Below are 26,010 nucleotides of genomic sequence, written 5' to 3' on the forward strand. Positions count from 1 at the left end.
TAATTTAATCTTAAACCATCTAGGCATTGTGTATACAAAGGGCCTGATGCAGAGTTGAATGCAAGTCAGGCGCAATTGCTCCTGCGTTACATGCACAGAACTATATATGTATAGTCAACCATACACATCTCTGCCGTCTGGCCATCTCTATATGTATACTTTGTTTCATGGTCTACATTAGAACGCCCCATAATAACCCAGTTCAGCTTTCTGTACAAGTGGAGATGTGAATGGCTCTACATTGCACATACTTGAGTACACCTGGGTTTGGCACATGCACAGGGTAAATATATGTAAGAGCACTTATCTTTGCTTCAGTCCCAAAGACATCCACTCATTGAAAAAGGATCTGTGTTGTCAAAAAAAAAGTCCAGATAGAATTTGATAATTGAAGAAGGTACAGAAGCACTTTTTACGGGCTGTATCTCCTTCCTCAGGTGACCCTGAGAATAGAACCTGATGAACAAGTTATCTGCCTGAAACATTTTAAATCTATAGCAGGCTTGGACAACCTGTTATATTACAGTTGTTGTGAAACTACAAATCCCAGCATGCTTTACCAGTTGATTGGTGGGAAGGTATGCTGGGACTTGTGGTGTCACAACAGCTGGCGAGCCACAGGTTTTCCAGGTTTGCAATAGAATGACACATTGGTGTTTAATTTAATTATTTGAAGCTTATAGGTGCTGCAGAACACTTGTGGTGCCCTATAAATGAAAATGATTAATAATAATAATAATAATAGTATTTATCATATTCACAGTATAATTTATATTAAATAAAGAAATACACTAGATTGACTTAATAAATACTATGTCATACATTTTGAGATTTTTTTTGTACATAAAATAATAATAGTGAACTATAAGCAATTAGTAATAAAAATATTGCATTTATAGTTCTATTGATAAACTTTATAAACATTTTTTTTATAGCTTTACAAACTACTTCCTCCTGTTTCAATTTCAGAAGGAGAGTCCAGACTTGAGTCCCTGTTATAAACTACATTGCCCTGATTGGCTGAGCAGTTGAGAATGGGTTGTACTGTAGTTATAATCCTCAGTTGGGATGCTGGTGCTTAGAATGACGGTGCTAGAATCTTTATACCTGTCAGAATCCTGGTGCCGGCATCCCAACCGCTGACATTCCGCTGGTAAGTACTGGGGTTAGGTGGAGGGTTAGGGTTAAAGGGTAAGGGTAAGGCACTAAGTGGGGAGGGATAGGCACTAGGGGGGAGGGTTGGGTTTAGGCAGCTGGGAGGGAGGGTTAGCGATAAGGAGAGGTTTAGGATACTGACCGTCAGGTGTCGGTATCCTAACCCTTTCGGGATGCTGGCATTAGGATTCTGACTGCCAGGATACCGAGTGCCAGCATCCCGTACCCAACCCATTATGGCATATGTCTTGCTCACAGCATAGCCAACCAGTGGTGAAAGGGTACCATATATGCATTCCAAGCTGTGAGCAGCAATCACATGTAAAGGAATGGCAGGGGGTGGTCACGAAACTGTATTTTATGACTATTTTAATAGGAGTACTTATAGCTTTTCACAAAAAAAATATCTAGCAAGAGGTAAAATTTTAGTGCTTATTTAAATGCTTTATTTTAGTATTAAAAATATATATTTATAAAACAGTATCCAACCTTCATGATGAAGACCACTATTTTCTAGTAAGTGTGAAGAGTACATCTGGCTGCAATTAATGCACAATACATATACATTTTTACAAGTAAAAACATTTTAAAGAAATAAAAGTAAATATTTGCCACTTAAAGTGAAGCCTGCCCTGTTAATAAATGAGGGTGAAATGTGCAGTACATCAGGATACAAAATAAAAAGGTTAAATTAATGAAGAGGGCTGAATAAATGTGATTTTATACTGTAAATTAAAAATTAAAACTATAAATTAAATAAATTAAAACTATAATAATATTAATACTAATAATAAAGTGTGCATATAAGTGCTAATTTAATGGCTGTGAAAACATATATTATTATTATTATTATTTATTGGAATGATGTCATTTTTTTAATCTATTTGTAGAAAATAAAACTTAATTCATCATTTTAAGAAACAAATATATTTTATACAAAATGATCTTAGCATGCTGTAAATATATTTACCATTCTAATTACTGTTAAACACCATGATACATGTTGACGTAACACAAGCATTTTCTTATTAGTCCCTCGCATGACAGCTGCTACTTTTACATTACCATAAACCATTTCCATTAACCACTGTTATTACACAGCTTTTAAATTAGTAAGTGTTGAAATTCTGTTTATTTTTATTTATAGTTTGTTAGCAATGCTACAGGTTCTATTAATTCTGATGTTGTTTTCTATACATTTGTTTAATAATTTATTTGCAAACTAACAAAAAAGTGATATGATTTTTATTGCTAGTCATAGTTGACAAGGTGCTACACACAAATATAGGCACAAATTTTAATAAACACCACAAGAGGACATTTACTTTCTAAATCAACTACTCAGTGGTTTATGTTTTTTATATTACATTTAATGGCCGCTTCATCTAAAAACCCCTGAACGCCAAGGTTCCAACGTAAACTGTAGCAAGAGCAATGGCATATCTCTAATGGTTACAGGTTGTGGTACACTCAGGCCCGTGGATTAAGGTAGAGCCCCTTATACTTGCTCATGATGAAGCCATCTTTCCTGCAATGAGTTAAGAAAGATGATGCCACCACAAGTGATGGCAAAGACTCTGTTACTCTGCCAGAGTCTTTGCTATCTTCTGTGTATGCACCAGCTGTCCAGAAAGATGGTGGCATCACCAGAAACATATTTGAGGGGATCATCACACATATGTATTGTTGCATGATGGGTGGGAGGACATGCACAAGACTCCGTCTTCATAAAACATGTCAGGCATGTTAGATGCCAGTCTTGTAGTCCTTTTGTAGACTTTGTACAAGGGACAGGCAAAGTGGGAAGATTATTGTAGGCAAATCTCATTGCATCTCCCATACTACTGACATGATTCTGCATATTCTATATGTGAAGCAAGAGGCTCGGTATAGTCCAATATTGTACATACTATAAGGTTACACTTTTTATTTTTTAATATTATTATTACACAGTCAGTGTGTAATATGGAGATCCCACTTTCACTGTGTGTGAATCATGACCCGCTACTGTATGATCTTCCATACTGTACGCCATGGCATAGCGCTACAAGGGTAAGGCTATGGCGCAGCGCCACTGGCAATGCATTGCATCCCCTCCACTGGGCACACGCCAGAGATCCCATTTGTACCATAACCCCTCAGAGCTGTGCAGAGATTGATGCAATTTTGCAGTTTAAACGCACAGTTTGTAATGCAGAGAAACCCTCTCTCAAACAGAGCCAACTATCAGTTACTGAACTCATAAAATCACTAAAGTTTCCAAGTCTGGGACAGCATCGACATTGACGCAAGTTTGCGCTCTAATGCACAGTCAGTTTGTAATACAGACTTCCCTCCCAAAAAAAGCCCACTACTGTAGCACTTTATGAAGTCATGAAATGACTATTGTGTATACTGTAAGTACTATAAGTCTGGTACAGTGCAGAATGGCACAAGTGTGAAAATTCAACAGTATTGTACTGTAGGAATGCAGACAACTGGGCATGCACCATGGCATAGCGTTACTTGGTTTATGGCTTGGCTCCACTGGGCATGTGTCACACATTCCATTGTCATTGTAACCTCTCCAAGGGATATGCGTCGACCGCGCTAACATTGATACAATTTTGCGGTTTAAATGCACAGCCAGTTTGTAATGCAGAGCCCTCTCTCTTAAACAGAGCCCACTACCAGTTGCTGGTCATAAAAAAATCACTATAGTGTCCAAGTCTGGGACAGCGCCGGCATTGACGCAAGTTTGCATTCTAAGGTACAGTACAGTATGTACAGTAATAAAATATCCAACTTCGTTGTTTGACTCCCGAAGCACTGGGCATGCGCTCCACATGTACTGTATTGAATACTGAATATTTTAAGTGAAGATTTTAAAAATAATAAAAAAAAACATATTTTCAAGGTTTCGAACCCACGGAACAAGAAGAAGGGAGAAGTGGTGAGACTAGGCATTAGACCGCTAGGCTACATGCTTCACCCATTACTAGAGTTCTGTAGTTTGTAAAGTAATGAAACCACTACAATGTCTAAGTCTGGGACAGTGCCGACAGTGTTTACATTTGCACAAGTGTGATTTCAACTGCACAGTCAGTGTGTAAAACAGAGCTTAATGATTTCAAACTTTATTAGACATTCTTCTACCGCTTTATTATACATTCCTGATTCCATGTGGAAAACGCTGTAATACTGTATAGTGTACCGAATCACCGCTTCTGTCAACCAATCATCGGGCGGTGATACAGAACATACATTGGAAATCAGACGCATGCGCTATGTAGTTTAGAAAAAGTGACACCTGGTGGGCAAAAAGTTGTATTACACGTAATGACTTTTTTCAGCGTTACGCTACGCTACATTACTAAACTTTCTTTGTGGCGCGACTCATGGCATGGTGTGTGGCGTGCCATGCGTGGTGTTTGAGATAACACAGTGATGCACCATAATACCTGGGCACATCGGTAATAACAATGTTTCATATCATCTAACATACATTAGTGCTTACGTTTATAGGAAACTGTTTATCTGCAGGCAAAGCAAGGGCTAAACTTAAGATATAAATGTCTGCAAAGGATGTCATCCCATGTAACATGCTTTAGAATTCAAAAAGAAAACTAGGTTAAGTATACCTCAAAGTACTTATTGCCCAAGGAAGGTCATTTTACATCTGTATGGCACACACAACAGCCTGTGGGTCTTATCTATTAAACTATTGTCCCTCCTTCCATAACTCTGTTCAAGGTATTTGCATTAATGTTTTTCTGGGAATGAGGTGGTGCTTGACATTCTGGCTGCAAACTCAATGGGAGGGTAGTCTGAGATGTAACAATGCCCTTATAAAGGTATGTACTAGCTTCCTGAAGGCTCATCTGAAAGGGGACTGGAGGTTAAGGAAAATAATTTGACATGTTTTAAGAATTGTTCATTCTGTGCAGTCTGTAGTCAGTCTCAAATTTGAAGTCTGCCCCATCCCTCCAAGCCAACCGCAAGTGAACAGCAGACTCTGTTACTTTGAGTAAGATTAATGTGTTTAACTTTTTATTCTATTTTATTTTGTTTTTGTATTTATATTTGTATGTCTATTTTGTAATCTTTTAGTAAAAATAGTTTTTTGTTCTGTAAGCATTGTACTTTTTGTATATTCAATTACAATGTAATAAGTGATGTCCTTATTGCTCCCAATGGATCCAGAAGACAGTTAACCCAAAGATCCATAAGAGCTAAATTAATATCATAACAATACAAAATTTGGGTGAGGGAAATACTAACTCTAGCTAATTGATGCAGATCTAACTGATGAAGATTTGCACCATTCTATAATTAAGTTATACGCTTGTAATGGCGTTATTCACTATGTGGTGGGAGTTACCATGGTTATTGAGTAATACCCAGATAAGTGGTGTATTATAATTAGTAAATTGACCAATTATTGGTTCATTGTGTAATTAACTCATGTCAGGAACCGAAGTGGTCTTGTACACCTGATACTTTAGGTAAAGGATTTAACACGTAAATAGCAATTTTACAGTTTTTGCTGATTGTATTAATATCTCTCCTGAAGAATGAGCGAGAGTCATAGTAATGTTAGAAAGCAACAAAGCAAAATAATGATTTTATAGCATTTCAGAACAATTGTCTATTACATGTAACACCAAAAGGGAAATATCACTACAATAGGAATTGCTTTACACTTCACTTCCATGCGAGGAAGAAGAGAAGAAAATCAGAAATTACTTATTTGTACCCTAAAGATAAAGTAACTGCAGAAATATAAATTGACACTGTGGCATAACAATCCATATTAACATAAAGTGCATTTCTACATAAATTAGACCAAGAATGTGTAACTTTATACACATTTAATTACCATCTTTATTACCTATTCAATTAAATGTTTTCTTTTACTGTAGGACTCCAAGCTTGCAGTCCTGGTAAATGAATCCCAGGAGAGTTAGTGGAGTGATGGAAAATTAACCTGATACCCAAGGAAAGCTATTTAGAACAAAGAAGAAGCTACCGAGGCAACTGTAGAATGAAAAGACGAGGAGTTTGGGAGTTCTACAGAAAATGTATTTTCAGTAAAGTTCTTCAATGAAACAGATGTGCCAAGTTCTGGTGATAAACTAGTATTGCTGAGAGATGTTTGATATTGAAAATTGGGTAAAATGTGCAGTGCAAATTCTACTCTATCCTTATCCAATTGCCATTTGCAAATATTAAAACTATAATTTAATTTTTTATTAATTGTTACTGACATTTGCCAGACTGTTCTGACAAGCCACAATTATTTTAAGGTATTTTTTTTCCGGAAGAACCCATACCTAGAGAACTTCCCTCATTTTGTTGCAACCCAATCCTTTAATCAGTTCTGACTTAGGGGTGTATTTACTAAAGATTGCTTCTTCAAAGCAACGTTTGAGGGCTTGATTTAAATCTAACCCTTAAAGCTGCTGAGAATCACCATCATTGACTGATACAATAACTGAATAATTCTTATAGTCTGACCCTATCTAGCTCCATAGATTTGCACAGAAGCAATTACAGAAGGGAAATTCTACAGGCATAAATGATACCACTGTCACCAGTGAAGAACGTTGTACCTATACAGTCCTTTACATGGCATCCTGCATACTGTAGTGTGATGTGCAAAGTAGAGATGAGCAGTTCGGTTTTACTGAAAACTGAACACATCCGAACTTTGAGTCCCTGCTCGGATCACTTTTGAATTTCTGTGTAGAACAGAGTCCCGGGTTGGGTCTTGCCTGTTTTTGATTGCATGTAAGTCCATCCCTCATGATTACAGGTGCGAAAATTGGACAAAATTGACTGCATATTAATTTTATCGATGATAATACTATAGGAACAAAACAAAGTTAAATGTTACATGATCTTAGCTGTTTTTATACATTTTTGAAAGATCTCCACAACCTAACTGAACCAAAACTTTGCTAAAACCAAAACATTTAAGGCTGTTTTTTCCAAAACATGGGGGTCCACACACATCTCTATTGCAATGCAAAGTAAAAGCGGATATTCACTACCCGATTAAACAAAGTGATTAAACGAATACGACATCATTATCGCTCAAATGCTTGTTAATCGGGCCCAAATCGGGCAGCTTAATGTCAAAAACGACCAGCAATGCGCACTCCGGCTTGTCGTTTTTGACATCTATCATTGCCCGAACATGCTGGTCAATCTGCCGATAACGACAGATTGGCCATTTTCGGGGATGAGGGAGGGTGCCTACACTGAATGACTGATCATTCAGTGTAGGCACAGCACAGACTGTGAAAATGACTGGACGATTACAGTGTCGTAATAGTGCAGTCGTTTCACAGTCTGCTAGTGGATACGCACCTTTAATTTTTTTTCACCAATTAATAATATGGCAAGTATAGGTTAGGGTTCACTTCTACACCTCTTTACCTACACATATATTGGTAAAATAAATACTTCCAGAAATAAGAGTAAGTTCCTGAAAGTTTAGTCAAGTGTTTAGGTTTACCATACTTGTCATCCAGCATTCAGACACCTACTTGTTATTAAGAACCAATTACACTTATTAAAGCCATTGCAGGTGGCATAAGTTTCACTATTCAGAGAAACATGCTTTACACACCTCTTAATTAAATAGTCAACCACACACACTGCCCATACACAACAAACTTTTCATGTGAAGGGTTCATTGTTTTAGTAGCTGTCTTAAACAAAAACAGATGGATTTGTGAATAAATGCAGTTTAAATAAATATGATACTTTTATTGATGGCATATTTCAAGAAAAAAAATAAATCATCAAATAACTTTTTTATTGGTTAACTATTTAACTGTTGTAAAATTATAGATGCAATACACATTATAATCTACATGATCGAACAAACGAATTTCTGGCCTTCATAAGTGCTGAACAACATATGTACATATACCACTTTCACACTACAAGCAATAACCCAGAATACTGTGCAGTGTGAAAGGGACAGGTTAAAATAAGCTGGGTCGATAGGCATTACAACTCTGGTCACAAGAAGGGTTGAACGCGTATTCAACCCGGCTCATGATGCAGTGTGAACAGGTAACCTGGGTCTCGTAGGATGGGCCGCCAGTCTGAAAGGGGTCTCAGCAGGGTAGCACCCGAGATGGGTGCATGGACAAAATCCCAGGTGCGACCCGGCATACCAATATAAAAGGGGTAGTACCTAATATAGAGAGAAATTCCCCATGCTCCTTTAATCTTATTGTAATCCAAATTAAACCCTTCCAAAACAAAAAACAAAGCATTATTGTTTATGCTTTCTATGGATACTGTCACTAGTGTGTGTAACTTTTTGGCAGATGTGTTGTCACATAAATTCCATGTGCATATAAACTGTATAACCAACATGGGGGTATAGTGGTAATTATTGCTCCATTACATCACTGGGGTCATGGTATTCATTCTAACCAGAATGTTGCTAGAATAAAGATTGCACCAGTGAGGAGTAGTAATTATAAATCTGTTCATAGAGATGGTGGACAAAAATGGCTTCTCTTATGATAAACATTAATTTATTCAAACTAACATTCAGACTTAAACAAATAAACATACAGTAGCACTATCTAAAATATATAATTATCTGCTGCTTTTGCCACGCATAAAACCAAGATGCTCAGTATCTTATAGCACATAGGTATATACAGTATAATTACAGAGTACTGTTTAAATTGCCAGGCAGGGAGTGTCCAAACTTAGATGCAAGTTCCAGGTACTGTAATAATGAGAAGAAATGTCCAAGATAATGTCCAGATCCCACATTGAAATATAGCTGATGAATTGTTTCCAAAGGTATCTAAAGAAATAGATGGATGGGATGTAGTCAGCATCCCGCGGGATGTCGATGGTCTAAATAACGGCGCCAGGATCTTGATCACCGGCATCCCAAAGTTAAGTATCGGAGGTTAGGGGAGGGTTAGTGGTTAGGGTTAGGCACTAGGGGGGAGGGTTAAGGTTAGGCACTAAGGGGGGGATGGTTAAGTTTAGGGTGCAGGGGGGGAGGTTAGATTTAGGCACTAGGAGGGGAGGTTAGGTTCAGGCACCGGGGAGGAAGGGATATGGTTAGGGGAGGGGTAAGATGGATAAGCTTTGTGCAGCCTTGTAGAATGTATATGCCTTAAAACATGTGTAAATGATATGGAGTCCCCCACCTGGTGCTGGCTTGTATATACTGAAAACTCACTGCCTAGTGCAACGATCCTTTGCGCATAGGAGTGCTGTGGTCAGCAGTGACAGATGCAGTCTGTGCTCCATGGGGCTGTATAATTGTGGCAGTATATACTGACGGCAGTAGGACTCAGAAGTGATGGCAGTAGAGAGTAACAGTTGTGGTCTCATCTCCAGGGGGGGCTGTCTCCTTATGGCAATGTATGCCAGTGGCAGTGGGACTCAGTAGTATGGAGAACCAGAAGACTGTTCCATTTCTGGTAATGGCAGCATGATCCAGCAGGCAGATAAGCTCTCTCAGTGGCAGCAGACATATGCACTGACAATTGATAGTGGATGGGTCATGGCAAATTGGCAGTGAGTCAACAGCAATTAGGGTGGTTTTCTTTGATCAACACATTTCATCCTAAAGTCTAAAGACTTTTTCAAGATGCAAGCCCTATATTTGTGGATAACCTGAGGTACATGGAGAGATAATGTATTGGACAGAGGAGTCAGGGGATGAGTAGTTGTGTTATAATAAAGTCCCTATTGACCACAATACACCGATAGATAGTTGTTGAGTGATATTTTGCTACTGCACAAGTGTGAAAAGTCCAGAAAACCCTTACTGTGCATACACGAAACCAAATGTCCTATGCTGATCGCAATTGCATATGGCATCACTAACACTAAAGGGGTTTGCAATCCCTGGGCATTTCAGGGTGGAGTCTTGGAGGTGACCTAAAGTGATCGCAATAAGAGGCCATTTCATGGGTGTGTTATGGGAATGTCACAGGTGTGTATCTGAATGCTGCTGCATTCTCAATTGCAAATTCACAGCTTCAGAGACCATGTTTGATTAGTTGGATTTGAGGAGAGTAGCTAGGATAGACTCTGGGCTACTGCATATGTCGATGGTGCAACCAATGTTGTTTCAATGATTGCCATTGCAAATACACATAGCCTGAAAGTTGACATCTCAAAGCTTGTATACTCCATCGCACCATCGAGCACAAAGATAAGGCCAATATTAGTATTTGCATATTCCCACATCTGCCATTGCGAGAGTGGCTGCAAATGCAGCTGCATTACCAGTTAATTCTGAATTAGCCCATGTGGCTTTTGATTTTGGGTATTATACATTTGGTCTAAATGTATGTGCAAAACTATACTGTAATAATAATATATAATATATGTTAAATTAGGTATCATTATTCTTGATCAGGAGGGAGACTGCCGGAATGGCCAGCCTAGCTATGTACCGGCTCTTCAATCCCCTGACACTTCATTTGCCAGGGTCAGGTTATGGAAGGTGCCGTTCTTTTTGGGGACTTTTGTCACTATTAACTGCTGTACTATTGTGGACAGTGTAGTCTTGTTTGGATATACACTGCATCTCTAACCAGTGGTGTCTGCTCGTGATGGAGCACAGAGCCATCTGCAACAGAGGGTGGTGAGGTGAGCAGCATACATTCATGCTGATGCAATGTATTTCAGCCCTCTAGTGACTCTCAGTCACCCAAACACAAATAGACTAGAACAATTCATATTCCTGCTACCCTCATACAACACCACTGTGCATAGGTCATCGCACAACCAGGTCTACACACACCTCTGCACATTGACTTAGACTCACCTACCAGAACATTAGTCTCCACCACACCCCCAATTTCCACCCACATACACCCAAACTCACTCTCCACCCTCCACACCAACAGACAGACAACATCAACTCACTCAAACCTAAAATTTTTACAGAAAACACTGACACACCCACACTTACTACCAAAAGTACACACCACCTTACTCTACACAACATCCCCACCCCCAACAGCAGATAAATCCTTCACATTCACATATGGGAAACGGTTGAGTGCTAGGATGACTCTTAGATATATATTTATTAGATCCCTAGATATATATTCTCACAGATGACATCTCCTATAAGTGACCACAATTCTTTTTTATAATCTATTTTTAATAAAAGTATTTAGGAGTCTATTTATGTAGACCACATGCTAACAGCCAATACATACTGCCACTTTTCATGGCAATACAGATTTTAGCAGCACTGCTACTTTATTTAGCAATGCAGGAGTCCTTTTGGAGCCTTGGAAAAAAACGTGCATGTCCGCAAGGTTTTTTTTTTTACTTTTCCAGCAACATGACACTTCTAGAAAAGTATCACTGTAAAAGGCTTCCGCACATGCACGCATTCGTTTGACCAGGTGAGGGCACAGAGAATCTTTCCAGCTTTGCATGTCACCCATTGCCGGGTATAGATAAGGTGGTTAATCACTATTATGACCACATACCCTTCTGGTTCTCGAATTAAGTATGGCAGCAAGTTCGAATTCAGAGCTAAAGGCGTGGTTTAAGAGCAAGGGATCCACTAGGGCCAAGATTGCAAGAGAATGTTCATCTATTAACACTCACTGTCTTTTGGGGTTTTGGCTGTAAGTACTGTATGTGACAAAGCATGACTGTCTAGTTACTGGAAAAAAAGGCTAAATATAGGCTGCCCTTGTGGATTTTTTTTAATGAAACAAGTTTAGTGACTCTGAGCAACCTCATTTCCCCAAAAAGCCTCTGATGAAAATGTAGTGATAATTGAAAATGTTTTTTGGATATTATTTGGGAGCTTTCAAAAGATATAAGAGCTTTGGTAGTAGTACATTTGTCTTAACATTGTTGTTCCTTCCCATCCAAAGAAAGGCTTTCAAATTGGGAAATATGTACAAATATTGGCTAGCAATTAAATAAAATGTGAGCAATATAAGATATTCAAATATAGAGATAGGATGAACCCTATGTACATAAGATGTTTGGGGTATTATCAAAGGGAAATGTATGATGCAAGCCCTCAAGCATCCTTAAAGAATCTTTGATATATAAGGCTTTGTCTGTTGCCTGAGCTTTGAGGCTGCTGTGGCTTCTGGGAGATGGTTGACAGGTTGTGCTTTGGAATCAGCAGGGCCCTGTGGGAATTTTGCAGCTGCTAAGTTACAGGACAAAAAGTGTTTGGTATGTGACAGAGTTGAAACGCGTCAGTGATTAGGACTTGATTATAAACAAGAAAGCAATGCAATAATCCGCATAAGTACCGTGTAGAGAATAATTATATTGTTGAAAACCCCTATAATTTAATAGAATAGCTTATCAGAATATACCATATCATCTGAAGGAGGTGCTATCACGGACAACAGTTACGATAACTTTTTGTAGAGGTTGTCTCTTGGTGATGCACAAATTCTATAATATAACTATTATTGTTATCATTAAAATGTACATAATGAAATACGGTCTGTGACATAATAAAAAGGAAAGTAATGTAGACAAATTAGATATATTGAAAGTGTGACTAAAGTTCTGAAATAGTGTTTAAAATTATTTCTCTATGCCAGTACGGGTCCATACATTCACTATTTGGATATGTAAATCTCTAAATCTTTATACAAATTATAAGTATTGCTGTATATTTCAGTCAATAAATACTATTTCAACCTTTATGCTTCAGATCTGTGTTTTTATTTGATTCGTATGTTATTTATTTTATGTGTCTCTCAAATTTTTATATACATCCACAGGTTCCCAGTTAGACGTCTGTCAAAGAATGGTACAAATAGACCATTTTGACTTGGTGTAATTTAGCTAGATTGCAACATATTAAGCATTATTTCTACTGATAGAATATAAAAATATTATAATAATATAGATTCTATTTCATTAAAGGTCTGTAGAAGAATTTAATTTTCTTCCAAAAGGTTTGTAATAAGAAATGTTGAACCCATGTTGGTCTCTCCTTTTAGTTATCGGAGAAGATGCTGTTGTTTCTTCCAGCTCTCTTAGCTAGAATGGTTTATCCAGAAATTTCCACATTTCCACAGTAATCTTGGGATAACCAATCCTATCCAATTATGCTGCTCTAGATGTTTGTATTAAGAAATCAGCCAGCTGGCAGTCAAGGAAAGTGTGCCTTACCTTGCAACAATTTTCATTGAGAGTGACTTGATGCTCCAAAGTAGGAGTCAGTCAGCAGACTCAGAACCCAAAATAAATTCCTATCTATTATTGTATTTGCCACCAAGGGGTGTATTTACTAAAGTGAGAGTTTTTAGAAGTAGAGATGTTGCCCATAGCAACCAATCAGATTCTAGCTATTATTTTCTAGAAGGTGCTAGTTAAATGTTAAGTACAATCTGATTGGTTGCTATGGGCAACATCTCCACTTCTAATAACTCTCACTTTACTACTTATATCCCCAAGAGAGGATCAATGTCCTTAATTTTCTTTCTGAGAAAAGTCAGTTGGTAAATGGAAGCCTTTAAGGATATACAACCACCACTAGTCATGATTATGATAGAATTAGGGACTAATGTTAGACTTAGGATTGTTTAGTTTGTCCCATTACTTTTGGCCCCTTAAAAAGTGGGAGGCACATATAGAAACCGTTGTAATTCCTACACCGTTCACCTGATTTGGATGTAATTACCCTCAAATTAAATCTGAAAGTCTGCAGTTAAATCACATCTTGTTTGTTTCATTTCAAAACCATTGTGGTGGTGAATAGAGGCCAAAATCTGAACATTCTGTCAATGTCCCAATATTTATGGACCTGACTGTATATATATTAGGGATGTGCAGGCTCGGTTCTACTCGGTTCCATTCATTTTTTTTTCCCGAATCTTATTGGGTTTCAGCTGTCACGAGTTTTGGATAGCCACTAAGATTTGGTAAAAAAAAACGAACGTAACCGAGTAGAACCGAGCCTGCACATCCTTAATATATATATATATATATATATATTATATAATACAGAAAGCATTGCAATGACTGCCATATAATACAGAGAGCATTACAATGACTGCCATATAAAATAGCATTGCAGTGAGTGACATGTAATACAGAGATCATCAGTGCCTGCCATATAATACACCAAGCATTCAAGTGACCGCTCTGCACTACAAAGAACATTTCAATGAGTTCCATATAATACAGAGAACTCCATTGTCCACTATAAAATACGGACAACATCACAGTTACATGCCATGGCCCCTGTAATGAGATAAAACAAACAGAAAGCTGCTGGCAGTTCTATTTATATACTGTATATATACACAAGGGCAAATGTCGGAATCTCTACAGGTGTGGTTTCCACGTCACACCACTAAAGTGGGCATGACCATTATGCAAGGGGATGTGGATATAATTTTAGCTAATTCTAGGCAACATCTACATCAAATATGATGCCTTATGTTGGATACACACTTGGACGACAGATCTGATGAGTGGCAAGTGCATACACACTTACCAATTGTCATCTCGGTGTGTCGTGACCAGTGGTGTAACTAGGGTATTTGGAGCCCAGGGCAAATTTGAAAAGGGAGAACCACCCCCATGTGCACGCGCCGAAGGTGCGCGCGGCAAAAAAATGGGCGTGGTCACTTAAAAATGGGGCGTGTCAACATGACACACCCCTTTATTTTCAAGCTGAACATTCCTATCCATATGCACCTTAACCCCAGTAGTACCCCTTATACAGTACCCCCAGTATGCAGTTGTGGTCCCTCTCATGCAGGCCCATAGTAGTGCCCCTTATACAGTATCCCCTGTAGTGGTCCCTCTTATACAGCCCCCAATTAGTTACCCTTACTCAGTACCCCCAGTAGTGGCCCCCCCAAATGCAGTGCCCCACATAGTGTTCCCCCTTATGCAGTGCCCCCAGTAGCAGTCCCCACAATGCAGTGCACCCAGTAGCGGTATCCCCTTATGCAGTGCCCTTTTATATAGTGCCCCCAGCAGTAGTCCCCCCCATGCAGTTTTCCCAGTAGTGGTCCCCTTATGCAGGCACCCTGTAGTGATCCCCCCTATCTAGTGCCCCCTGTAGTGGTCCCCACAGTGCCCCTAGCAGTAAGCCCCTTATATAGTGCCCCCAGCAGTAGTGTCCCCCCCTCCCATGCAGTGCCCCCAGTAGTGGTCCCCCTGATGCAGGCTCCCAGTAGTGACCCCCCCCCCTATCCAGTGGTCCCTGTAGTGGCCCTTCCTATTATTGCCCCCAGTAGTGGTCCCCCGAGTGCAGTGCCTCTAGTAATACTAGGCCCCTTTTAGAATGCCCCCAGTGGTAGTCCCCCCCCAAGTAGTAGTCCCCAGTAGAGTAGCCCCCCCAGTAGAAGTCCCCCCCAGTAGTAGCCAACCCCTCCCCCGTTGTGCAGATAGGTTTAAAAATAAATATATATAAAAATATACTTACCTGATTCCACGCTGCTCCTGCTCCTGTCAGCGATGCCGCTCCTGCCCTCCAGTCCGCCCGGGCTGTCGTGCTCAGCATTATGGGACTGACGTCATGACGTCAGTCCCATTACCCACTGCAGGAGCCGGACGGAAGCCGACGCCATATGTCTGCAAATTACATATCGGCTGTTCAATTGAATAGCTGATATATCAGCCAGTGTGTACACAGCATTACACTCACAAGGTACTTTTGACAGAAATAAGGCTTATATGGGCAGTATTTTAAAAGAAACAAAATAATATGGATAAAAGGCACAGTAAATATATTTACATTCCAGTCACTAATCACTAATTAAACAGGGAGGGAGCCTGTCTTTCTCTCCCACTCCCTGGATGCTGCCTGCACCCCCAGCACTGGACACTCCCACTTCTCCCTGCACCCCAAGAACTGGACAAACCAGCAGGCACTGTTTCTGTTAAACTCCTCTCATGGGCTCCCACTTCCTGCACACTCTCTCCTGTTGAGGGGCACTCTCTTGCGGGTCCCTTAAACTGTTCTCAACTTCTCACATGACAGTTCATCTGCTCCTCTCCCTCCTGCACTCCTCCACGCTCCTCTATTGCCAAGCACTTACTCCTCCTCCCTACCCTATTCATCAGCCTCCAGCAGAGCTGTCATTGGCAGACTGTTATCTCTGCAGTCGCTTTGCTGTGACAGATGTTGTCACAAATATGTCATGATCAGAGAATGTCCACAATGAGTGACAGCTGAAACAGCATTGGTGGTGGAACTTTGAACATCATGGGGGCGGAGCATCAGCTGGAATTGTGGAGGAGCTTAGTTCCATCTGGAGACAGAGCTTTTTATGGCCTTGGTGGAGTATGTGTGGTGCCAGCAGGGAAGGGGGGGTGAATGGGCAAGGTTGATGCTAGATCCAAGTTGGCAGAAGGTCCTGTGATGTCACAACCATGTGACTGCCACTACAGGGCTGGTCAGTTACCAGTGTTACTACCCACGTGGGCATAGAGGGGGATTATAAACCTGTGGCAAGCAAAGCACGCCAAAGTACCCGAAGCATGGTGAGTGAAGCGAGCCCACGGGGGACACTTTTGCCCCCTTTTCTGAACATTGCTCCTCCACCTGCGAGTCACATGGCTGAGACGTCAGCAGTCCAGTAAATCACTTTACTTTAGACCTAACCGAATTGGCCCGGGCGGCCGTAAGGTAAAAGATTGAGGCTTTGGAGTGCTGTTGGTGGTGAAAGGAATTTTGTTTTTTTCCTGTCAACCCTGTCTAGACTGCAGAGGATCCTATGGAACAATTTTGAAGGGGGGGCTTGCTGGGTCAGTAATAGCAAAATTAGATAGACAGCATGCATAAAAATAATAGTAAGTATACAAATCACAGGGACCTGCTATACAAACTCAAAGTTAGCTTTTCTATTATCTTAGAGCTTGCTGATGCCAACAGGCATAACAAATGTTCAGATACAACTTGCTCCATCTTTTTAGCACAAGATGGCTTTGCCCAGTGCTTAAAGTGGTCCAAGAGATCTGGTGGAACTCACCCCCCCACCCCACCCATCATTGGCACTTTTTTAATAAAGGGAAAGCAAGCTCCTACGGCAAAAAGGGGCATGGTCACACAATAGTATCCCCAATTCAATTTACACCACACAGTAGCACAATCTTATTCACATTACACCGCACATAGTGCCCCTGATTCACATTACACCACAAAGTAGTGTCCCTTATTCATGTTATGACACAAGGCAATGCCCCTTTTACACAAGGCCCACATTAGTGCCCCTTATACACATTGCCCACAGTAGTAGTGTCCCTAATACACATAATGCCCACAGTAGTAGTGCCCCTTATGCAATGGCCAATGTAGTGGTGCCCCTTAAGCAGTGCCCCAGTAGTGATCCCCTTATGCAGAGCCCACAGTAGTAGTGCCCCTTATGCAGAGCCCCCAGGAGTGGTGCCCTTAATGCAGTGCCCTCTATGCAATGTCCCAATTAGTAGTACCCCCATTATTAGTTCCCCCAGTGGTAATTCCCCCATTAGTAGTGCCCCTTACACAAAAAGAAACAGTAACACACAATACTTACCTTAAGCCCTGCTCCTGCATCTGCTGCCATCTGACTGGCTGCTCCTCGGAAGGAACTATGGGAGAAACGTCATTATGTCTCTCCCATAGTGCCCACTGCAGGAGCCAGAAGGCAGAGCTCAGGAGTGAACTCCAGCCTCCGGCTGCCACTGTAGGAATGGACCCGGGCTCCTGCTGGTAACAAAATGCAGTTCCGCCCGGGTCGGCCCACTTTAACCCCTCGCTTTGCCACAGTGCAAAATTGCACCTTCAAACTGGGTTTACTCCTAACTGTGTGTTGACAGCATTATGCTGCTCTGAATCATGTAAAACTCTGGCATTTTTTAGCCCAATCAGTTGTTTTTTTTCAATTTTGAAAATCTGAATTTTCATGAATTGTCTGGTCTGTGTGAAGGAGGCAGGGGTGGGTGGTTATAAGATAACCTGCATACCAACTACAAACTGAATTTATTAACTAAATAGAGTCTGATACCCTTGGTGTGAAAGGTCTTCCATAAAACCAAATTCCTTTCTTCTGTTTCTGACCTTGGTGACCTCACTAAGCTACTCTTCAAAATGATGACACTGAGCAACAGGTATCCTTGTGGATGGAGTGAGCCCTGGTAACACGTTGACACTTAGAGCCATGGATCAGTGCAGAATGTCTGGAGAATGACTGTAATAAATGTACGACTCCAAGCACAAGGAATGAACTAATTTTATGTACTGGAAAAAAAATATAATATAAAAAAATGAAAAAGAATTACATGTCATACATGTAAAATAAAGAGAAAACTTTCAGTTTACAGTAGGTTTATTGCTCTGTGATCCATGCTTGCATACCAACATCTTATCTTATACATGATCTTTAATGATTTCCCTAAGGTAATGTTTACAAGTAATTTGAAAACTTTTGTTTGTACTGAAAAAGTGGAGATGCTAAACCTATATATTTATCACAACTGCATTTGTGATTGATTCAAAATAAAATACAATTAGTAAATAATTAAATAGAAATAGAGTGGACATTTAAACTATAACTGTTCAGCAAAAGAAACAGTTGTCCTAATTATTAAAATGTATTTTCAGTAATTAGTAATGAAGATTTTTATAATTATAATTATATTCTTGAAAAGATACAATTTTTGTGACAATATGTCTGCTCCATGCCATAAGCTTTTATTTTTACAATATTTATCAACCTTAAATAAACACTTCAGAAACATATCAAAATTTAGGGTACATTATCTATATTTTGATTGCAATTTAGCAATAAAACAGGACTAATACTCAGCTCCATGACTATGTGTGCTGACAGAAGTAATAGGCCTGTTAACGCTTCACCAGCCAGTCTGTATGTGTGAGGCGGTTTTCTGGCTCAGGTATACGTTTTGGAACTGGAAATTTATACTTGGACCTACAGTTCCATTGTCATGAAAAATTAATTAAATAGCTTAAACATAGAAATGTAATTGTTAAAAATAAATAAAACATTTTTATTTAGCTAATTATGTAAACAAATGTTTTGAACAAACAGTAAAAAATGTTTTTCTTTGAAGATCCTCCACTCACCTTAAACAGAACAATTACATGTACTCAGTGTTCCTTTTTAAATAGGCATGACCATGTCCCCACACTTTCATGATTAATTTAAATGGAGTTTCTACTCCATTTGTACTAGTCACCATCTGTATTGGTCCGTGTCACTGAGTGTCTTTCTGCCATTTCATCTTGGATGTCATCTCGCCACCTGAAACTTAAAATAGAATTAATTGTATTATCACCAGCTCAACAATCAGCCTCACCCCAAAAGCCCGAAAAGGTGTCATCCTTGACTCTGAACTGTCCTTTGTTCCCCATATTCAGTCTGTCTTGAATCTATGTTACATACACTTAAAAAACATATCCAAAATGAAACTATATATTACATAAGACACTGTAAAAACTCTAATCCATGCACTCATTATATCCCACATTGAATATTGCCATAGTCTTCTTACTGGTCTTTCCAAAAGCAGACTCTTGCTATTACAATCCATTATGAATGCAGCTGCGAGGCTGATCTTCCTCGTCAAACGTTCATCGTCTGCTGATCCGCTCTGTCATTGGTTACCGGTTTTCTACCATATTCAATATAAAATACTTTTGCTTACACATATAGCTATTAGCCAAACCACACCAACATACATCTCTTTACTTATCTCAAAATATCCAACCTGACCTCTCCGCTCTGTACAAGATCTGCGTCTCATCCACATGCATTACATTCATAGCTTCCCTAATTACATCTCTTCTTACAGTCCACACATAAAATCTATTTTTTTCTTCCTTTACTTTCACACATTCTCCTTACCCTAGGCCAAAATTCCTGTGTGACTGGATCATACAGCCCACCAAGAGCCTCTGCAATCTGGCTGGACCAATATGCAATATATATCACGTATCCTTATGTATCAATGCCTATTTCCCTATACTTTGTAAGCTTGCAAGTTGGGCCCTCTTACGTCTATATCTGTTATTAATCAGTTTTGTTCTATTAATGCTGTTTCCAATTGTAAAGCGCAAGAAACTGTCAATTAATAAATAATAATACTCCATTTAAAAAAATTAATAAAAGTTTAGAATCAGGCCCTGCATCCATTTAAAGTATTAGTATATTGTACTTTGTAATGATTGCTTTACTATTCTTACAAGGTACATTTTGGGATTTTCTGTAAATCTGCCAATTAGGTAAGTTAGGGAAACAGCTATAAGTATTATTAAATAAGTATTAGTAAACAAACAAATCTCACCTACCTCCACCTGCCAGGCAACACTACGGACAGAATGTCACCTATTTATATATAGTTCTGTAACCTCATGAATGAATCTTTGAAGATAGGTCAACAGATAAGGGGGACCTATTCATCAAGGTGAATAAATCCACTATAAATGCAGAAATAATAGTCTATGCAAGTTTTAAGTAACTGACCCATTCACCATTGCTGCAATGCACAGCACCGTCCCAATGTGGTACACCAAGTAGGGATATAAATTCATCAAGCTACAAAAACTGAATATTTTCAGAGCTTGACTGCAGGTACTAACATCATCTTCAGTTGGCATAATCACACTGAGGCCTACTCTTTCCTATTGGAAGGAAATCCGGAACATGAAGAGGGATCCATTTGAATCTCTTTGCCTCATCCTGCATCATTAAGCAGACTTTTTCATTACTAATCATGGTTGACAGAATGTCATTACTGCATTTTTTTTCTGAATTAGATTGATTTACATTACATGTTGTGAATGTTATAGGTTTAGATTTATTTTTATTTATATTCCTTTATTTTGAATTGTGTTTGTGTGTATATTTTTTGACTGAGTTTTCTGTATATTCACAGCTGTTTTAATATTTTTTATGAATTAAACATGTTTTAAATACAAATTAATTTTCTTAATACTTTAATTGTATCTGCCTAGTAAATATTTTTGTATTATTCTAAATAGACACTATACTATAAAATATTGGTAAAAATAATACAAACTGGTAATACTACATACATATAAAACATTGATTTAATAAACAGTGCAAAGTTGTACTTTTCACATCATCTCAACTAGAATGAATATGGATATAAAACCAAAATATATACTTAAAATCAGGTGTCAATTAATATATGTACAAAGAAAAGGTCATATAATAGAAAAATTACTATATATCTTTCTTCATCTTCGATATCTTCTCTTATATGATAACTAGTGTTTAATAAATAATAGGAGCCAGCTCCTTTGAAATGTAATATCCTGTATTAATAAGAATATGATATTGTCTATAGGATATATGTCATCACGATTTTCCACAATTAATTCAAAATGGATACTTAATATAAAGAATTCTGTGAAGCTCTAATAAATGATCTTAAAGTACTTGCCATTTTGAAGAAGGCATGATATACAAGTTTGTTGTAATAACTATGCTTATTTGGCAAGGAGAGTGTGAGCTTTCTGATATAATATAAGGAGCAGAAGCTGTAGTAATAACACTGCAGACTCTTCACCAGCCTGATGGACAGCAATGCAGAAGGAATAGCAAGCACTGCATCTTCGGCAGTGAGTCTTCTATCCTGTGGTAAATACCCGATCAGCAGCTGGCAAACTCCCATGGACATGGATGAAAAACTACAGATGGTTGCCTGAGTGTGCGTCCCACTTAGGGCCGGTGGCACCATTAGGTAGCTGTCCGCTGGAGGGCACACTTGACTCACTGTCAGGACCGGAGCCAATCAGCAGCCAATCTACAGTTAGCGGCCACTGATTGGCTGCCAGCTCCTAACAGTTCAAAATGATCAGTCAGGAGCTGGGTAGCGCTGTATGTGGTCACAAACATACACCGTTATAGAAGTATATGGATCGAGTTCCGTTTTTTAATTTTGCCAAGACCCCTGGATGCTACAGAGACCAGTGCGAGGTTGCAGGTGAGTATATGACCTTTATTCCAGGTACTCCAAACGGATTCTACAGGGACAGACCAGCTGGCAGCAGGTAAGTATGTGTGAGTGAGGTAGGTGTGTAATAAAGTTTCAAAATGTAAAAGAGGTGTTTCAACATTAGTTCCAATACAAAATAACCCAAGAATGTATAATTATAAAAAATTATTAAACATATATTGGTTAAACATGTATAAGAGCATTGCAGTTCAAACTAAAAACATTAAGCATCAATACACAATATAAATGTGCCTCCAATCAATATGGACTGTTGCAAAAAATAACTAACACAATGTTGCTATTATTGAACTACACAATGTGTCTATGCAACGCTTAAATAGAATATTTGAGTCCAGTGTAAAATTCAATCCCCTCTATACACCTTAAATGGAATAGATCACATATACATAAGGAAAAGAGGCTTTAGATGTGAAACAATATATTGATGTATAGTCACCATACGAGATTATTTGTGGAATGAGCCACTTGTCCAATGCAAAACCTCATGCATATATTGTATGACCACAATGCGTTAACTCCGTATCATAAGAAAATCATGAATCAACCTGACTATTGCACAATCCTGCATCATGTTCTGGATCACAGAGCTCCAGCTTATGTGTTTAGTTGCCACAATAGATCCACGTTCTGGCATCTCCTTATGGTGGCACCGCTCCAGCGGCACCCAACCAGGCCAGGGAAATAAAATGTGACAGTGTCCTTGGATTAGTGTCAGTCCAGCGACTCGCAGCCAGGTAATATATTCCACGATCCCCAGACACCCGGTATGGACATCGGTGAAATCCAACATGTTGGATTTCCATGATTTGCCAACCAAAATATGATTGTGTTCAGAAAATCGAAGATTTTTAACATGAAGAATTTCACTGATTCCCCAACAGATTGGCAATCATCGATGGCCACCGATCAGAGTTTCCGACCAGTGGATTGGTGGTTCCGGTCAGATTGGAGAATTGGGGAAGCAACCGCCGTATGGGGCCTTTTACTCATGAGATTCTGAGAACAGTTAGTTGTGGCCATAACTACCTGGTCAGGGATCATCCTTAAATAGCACCTGGATGTAGGAGCACCAGGAGTATAGCAAACTATGAGAGCACCTAGTGGCCAAAAGCTGCAATGTAACCAAACTTAGTAAAATGGCCAGCCTAAAGGTTATACCATACAGTAGAGGTTGGCAATAATTACAGTGTGCATGCATTTACTATAATGGTGTCACCAGAACATACCAGAGGGTGTATATAATGCAATACACAACAATAGATGATGTATATAATAAAAACATACGTGTACCCATATATCATATGGTTGCTAAGCAACTTGAAAGATATATAAACTTAATGTAAATATATATAAACATTTTACATGTACCAATAAAAATATAGACTCTCATAGTAGGTTAGGACCACATAAACACTACTGTACATGTTTAGAAAAGCCCATTACCACAAACATATAGAATAATAAATCAAAAACAAAAAATATGTAGCTCTCCCCCAGCAACCTCACCAAAACTGCAAAAAGAAAATTGTGAACCAGCATCCAAAGAAAACATAAAAGGTGATGCACCAGAATGCACACGAGGTGGGGGTGCAAACAGAGGGGCTGGAAACAACATTAGCCACACCAGTCATCACTTTATCTACATGTATTTTAACGCCTCTTGAAACTGAACTTTTGGCTAAAGGGCTTAGCTTTGTTCCTACCTATACACATCATATATTTGATTTACAAGTAGATCACTACAAGTTTGGTAGAAAGCTCAGATTAAGGTATTGTTTTCGTGACAACGCCAATTGTGAAGTCACTGGTAGTGACTTGGTAGTGAACGAACAGAATCAGATTGTGTTACGGTTTTTCCAGGACACCCTGCATAAACCCCCAAACTCAAGGATGAGATCTTCTGACACTAACAGGAGCCCGTTGTTCCCTTCAAACTAGTAACGTTCTCCGGAACTTAGGTGGCCGCCTGGACTTAAATTTAAAGTAATAAGGGTTTACACAGAGCACTCAGGAGTACAAGAATAAAAGAAGACACAAATGAGAACCGGTAGTTGAGATGTGGCTTATGCAGCACTAGTGGAAAAGATGTGGCTAATAAGGCACTGGTGGTATAGATGCAGTTTATGCAGCACTAGTTGTATAGATGTGGTAGTTGCCGCTGGTATAATAAAAGTAGCTGGTATAGTCTGTAGAATAAATACAGCTTATAGCTGGAGGATTAGAGATGGCTGGTATAACCTGTTGAATTGATGCAGCTAGTAGGTGGTAGAATTGATGTGGCTGGTATAACCTGTTGAATTGATGCAGTTAGTAGGTGGTAGAATTGATGTGGGTGGTATAGCCTGTAGAATTGATGCAGCAAGTAGCTGGTAGAATTGATGTGGCTGGTATAGCCTGTAGAATTGATGCAGCTAGTAGGTGGTAGAATTGATGTGGCTGGTATAGCCTGTAGGATTGATGCAGCAATTAGCTGGAAGAATTGTTGTGGCTGGTATAGCCTGTAGAATAGATGTAGCAAGTAGCTGGTAGAATTGATGTGTCTGGTAAAGCCTGTAGGATTGATGCAGCAAGTCCCTGGAAGAATTGATATGGCTGGTATAGCCTGTAGGATTAATGCAGCAAGTAACTGGTATAATTAATGTGGCTGGTATCACCTGTAGAATAGATGTAGCAAGTAGCTGGTAGAATTTATGTGTCTGGTAAAGCCTGTAGGATTGATGCAGCAAGTAGCTGGTAGAATTGATGTGTCTGGTAAACCCTGTAGGATTGATGCAGCAAGTAGCTGGTAGAATTGATGCGTCGGGTAAAGCCTGTAGGATTGATGCAGCAAGTAGCTGGTAGAATTGATGTAGCTGGTATAGCCTGTAGAATAGATGTAGCAAGTAGCTGGTAGAATTGATGTGGCTGGTATAGCCTGTAGGATTGATGCAGCAAGTAGCTGGTAGAATTGATGTGGCTAGTATAGCCTGTAGGATTGATGCAGCAAGTAGCTGGTAGAATTGATGTGGTTGAATGACGAGGATCAAATTGATTAGCCGTGGTGCAACTACGAGAGCCGGAGGATATGGTGCGGCCTGATGACTGAGATGTGGCTTGATTAGCCATGGTGCAGCTATGACAGCCAGAGGATTTGGTGCAGCCTAGGACCGAGGTGCGGCTTGGTTAGCCGTGCAGCGGCTATGAGAGCCAGAGGATAAGGTGCGGCTTAGAGACCGAGGTGCGGCTTGGTTAGCCGTGTAGCGGCTACGAGAGCCGGAGAGCAAGGTGCAGCCTAAAGAATGAGGTACAATTTGGAGAGATGCATGAACAGGGTCCAGAAGCAGGAACTGGAAGGGCCTTTACGGAGACACTATAGACGGCAAGGCCGTGAAGATGCCCCCGGATATTTAAACAGATGAAAAACCAATCAAAATAACGGAAGAACCTTCAGTGTTCAGTAACACGTGATGTTTTCCGGCATCCAGATCGCCTAGCAACAGAGGGTGCAGGAATGTAGCAAGTTGTCCCGAGGACTTGTAACAGTTTGATCCTTCCCACAATGAATCATAACATCAACATCTATTTAAGATATTACACAGGAAGAAATGTATTCCAACTGGAAACCACATCGTACCTATTTGAGCCTAGCCCAACATAAGGCCATTAAATCTTTAATGGAGAACGATTCCATTGTAACACGCTCTGGAGATAAGGGTGGAGCAGTGAAAGTTATCAACTTCACTGACTATGACCAAGGCATGCATGAACAACTTAGTGAAACTAATACATATAAAAAAGTCACCTCTAACCCTGTGGGATATTGTGGAGGCAACTCAAGCCCATGGCACTTCTGATTATTCCAAATGAATGTGCACTACTTGTAAGTCCTCACTA

The sequence above is a fragment of the Taudactylus pleione genome, unplaced genomic scaffold (assembly GCF_031769625.1).
Source record: "Taudactylus pleione unplaced genomic scaffold, aTauple2 ptg000021l, whole genome shotgun sequence".
NCBI classification, from domain to species: domain Eukaryota; kingdom Metazoa; phylum Chordata; class Amphibia; order Anura; family Myobatrachidae; genus Taudactylus; species Taudactylus pleione.